A 3,597-nucleotide genomic window follows, 5' to 3' on the forward strand; every position below is an offset into this window, starting at 1 on the left:
GATAAGCTGAATGCGGATGGAGGATGTTTGAGCGCAGTTACGGCTAGAGTTCGTGTGGGATGGATGAAATTTAGGGAACTGGGTGGGGTATTGTGTGGAAAGAAATGGTCAGTGAAGATGAAAGGGAGGGTATATAAAGCATGTGTGAGAGCAGCGATGATATATGGTGGTGAAACTTGGGTGTTGAGGAGAGAGGAGGAAAGTGTACTGCAGAGGGCTGAAAGAGCTATGGTGAGGATGATGTGTGGGGTTAAAGTGAAGGATAGGAGGAGTAGTACAGAGCTGATGTCAATGATGGGACTGAATGAGGACATTGTGACATTGATAAGGAGATCGAGATTGCGGTGGTATGGACATGTGTTGAGAAGGGATGAAAGGGTCGGGATTAGGCGAGCGTTGGAGTTCGAGGTTGAAGGAGTGGTAGGAAGGGGTCGTCCGCGATTGGGATGGAGAGAGCAGGTGGAGAAGGACAGGGTGAAAGCGGGGTTGCGTGATACTGAGGCGAGTGACAGATGTGGATGGAGTCGAGGGGTATTTCGGTTTCATCATAGGTAGCCAAACGGCAACCCCCGATCTCGGGAAAAATGCCGTCTAAACGTGTGTTGTTATACTAATGGTATTACAAATCACTATAAATTTTGTTTACAGACATATTTTTTTGCTTTCCAGAAATTTAGACTGTCATAATTTTTTTTTGCATTAATAATTGTATAACGATAATAATGATAATGATTTTGCATAAAAATTTTGATGATTATTGCATAACGATAATACTGTTAATGGATTTTCATGACAATTTTGATTTTTGCATTGAAAATGAAAGTATAGGTAAACGTTACAATTTTCCTTCGAATAATCTTTCTATTTTGAATTCGTTTTTGGCCAATTATGATTGGACATATATTTTTATTGTCGATAATGTGAATATTGCATCTGATTTTTTCCATATGATACTTAATTATGCATTTGAATGTTTTTGTACTAAAATTGTTTGTAACAAGCACCCTAGATTAAACAATCCTGGATGACATCCAGCCTTTTACGCCTTTCTAAAATTAAGAATAACATGCATAAAAGATATCTTAAAAACCCTTATATAGTGAATAAAAATGTTTATCTTCATCATAAAAAAATTTTCTCTAAGCAAGTAATATTTGCTAAAAAGTCATATTACTACAATCAATTTTTAATTTTTTTAAATAAATCCATTAAAAATACTGGAATTTGATCAGATAAACCTTGAAGCTATGTAGCGATTCTACTAAATTAATTATATCAAAGATGAATGCACTAACAATTTAATTTCTAATGAAAAGGTTGCTTGTAATAAGTTTAATAGATTCTTCAAGGATGCTGTGAGTGAGTTTATTTCAAATGATTTATCCCTAGAGTCACTTTGGAAATATTTGGGAACATCCCAATCCAAGTCTTTTTTTATGATTGAAAGTGATGAAAGTGAAATTGACAACCTTGTCAAAAACTTCAGAATTTCTAAAAGTAGTGGCAGCGAAAAATTGGAATTTTTGTCAGAGAACCGCTAGCCCAAGAAGTACTGGATATTAAAAGGATTAATTCACGTCTCATGTGGATCAAGCTTCGCATAGAAAAGCAAACAATGATTATTTTTTCTGCATACGCACAACAGACAGGCGAATCAGAAGAGATGAAAAATGACTTCTGGACTGCATTCTCTGACCTCATCTCAACAATACCAAAATCTGAAACAATCCTGATTGGAGGCGATCTCAATGGCCACGTTGGAGAGAAAACAGATGGTTTTGACAACGTACATGGCGGTTTTGGCTATGGAATACGGAATGAAGATGGCAAAAATGAAGAGTTTGCTGAAAGTTACGGGTTTTGTTTACTGAACACATATTTTAGAAAGAGGTTAGAACATCTCATAACATACAAAAGTGGACCATCAGCCACGCAAATTGATTTCTTTGCTATCAAGCAACAACACCGAAGGCTATTCAAAAATGTCAAAGTTAGTTATACCTGGCAAATAATGTGTCGCCCAACATAGACTCCTTGTGGCAGACCTGGTTGTCGAACTGTCAAAACATAAGTCTAAACAAATGCCTCGGAGAATCAAAACGTGGAAGCTGAAAAGCAATATTCATAGAGAAAAATTTCAACAGATTGTCTCCACACAGTTAGACCACCAATCGCAAGCCAGTACAGATTGGAGTACATACAAAACCATTTTAATGAACGCTGCAACTACAGTTTGTGGGAAAACTGGTACAAAACGTCAGCATGAACGTGACACTTGGTGGTGGAATGCAATAGCTGAAAAGAAAGTTGCATACAAGCAATGGCAAAAACCAAAGTCTGTTGATGACCATAAAATTTTCCGTGAGAAGAACAACTATGCAAGACGTCAAGTTGCACTGGCTCGGACAGATCAGTGCAGAGAGTGGCTCACTAAAAGCAAAAGTGAACAAATGAAATCTCTGTATCGTATAGCAAAACAAGCAAAGCGTACGAAAAAAGACATAGTTGGTGCCTCATGTATCAAAAACGACAAAAATGAACTAGTTCTTGAACAAGATGAGATCAAGCTACAGTGGAGAGAATACTTCAACCGTCTGTTAAACGAAACAAATCCCATCAATGTTAACTTTGACGCTCCACCAATCGAAGGTCCGATTAAGACATCACTGTAGAGGAGCTTACAGAAGCTCTGAAAGCTATGAAGGATGGAAAGGCAGCAGGGCCCTCTGGACTCACAAATGACATTATCAAAGCATCAGGTACTGCAGGTATCCAAACGTTACTACAACTTTGCCGTGAAATCTGGAGAAATTGCTCAATGCCGACTGAATGGAACTATAGCATGACAGTTCCGCTATACAAAGGCAAAGGTGATCCATTGAACTGTTCATCATATCGGGGTATACGTCTGTTAGAACACTCCCTGAAAATTGTCAAAAAAATCATTGAGAGAAGATTAACGTCATGCATCACAATCAGAAATTATCAATTTGGTTTCCTAGTGGGGAAATCAACAATTGATGCAATTCACATCCTTCGGCAACTGCAAGAGAAGTACCTCGCAAAGCATCAACAACTATCACACATTTTTGTAGACCTTGAAAAAGCATTTGATCGAGTTCCCCGTGAAGCAATCAGGTGGAGTCTACGTCGACAACTCATTCCAGAATATCTTGTTCGACTTGTGATGGAAATGTATACGAATACTAAGACTCTTGTCAGCACAACGGTTGGAAACACAGATTGTCAGGGTTCAGTGTAGCGCTATACGATTTAAATTGATAACCAGTAAACAAGTGAATAATATTTCGTGGCCGTGGTGATTTCAAGTTAAAAAGTGTTTAAAAAAAAGTTGGTTAAAAATATTTAACTGTCCTTCAAGGACAAATAATTATTAATAACTCAGTTTGCGTGAGTTATTAATAACTTGTCGCAATTTCTGACCATGGGAGTGATAGCGGCCAAACGTCTATAAAAGCGTTGGGAAGGTACAGTCAACAGGCTCAGAATTTCGGTTCAGGAATTATTATCGTCGCGAGAGTTATCGTGGAGTCTCGGAAGTATATTACGTGAGACGTGGAGACTCGAACTTGTAAT

Source organism: Helobdella robusta, assembly GCF_000326865.2.
Source record: "Helobdella robusta unplaced genomic scaffold HELROscaffold_25, whole genome shotgun sequence".
Taxonomy (NCBI): Eukaryota; Metazoa; Annelida; class Clitellata; order Rhynchobdellida; family Glossiphoniidae; genus Helobdella; species Helobdella robusta.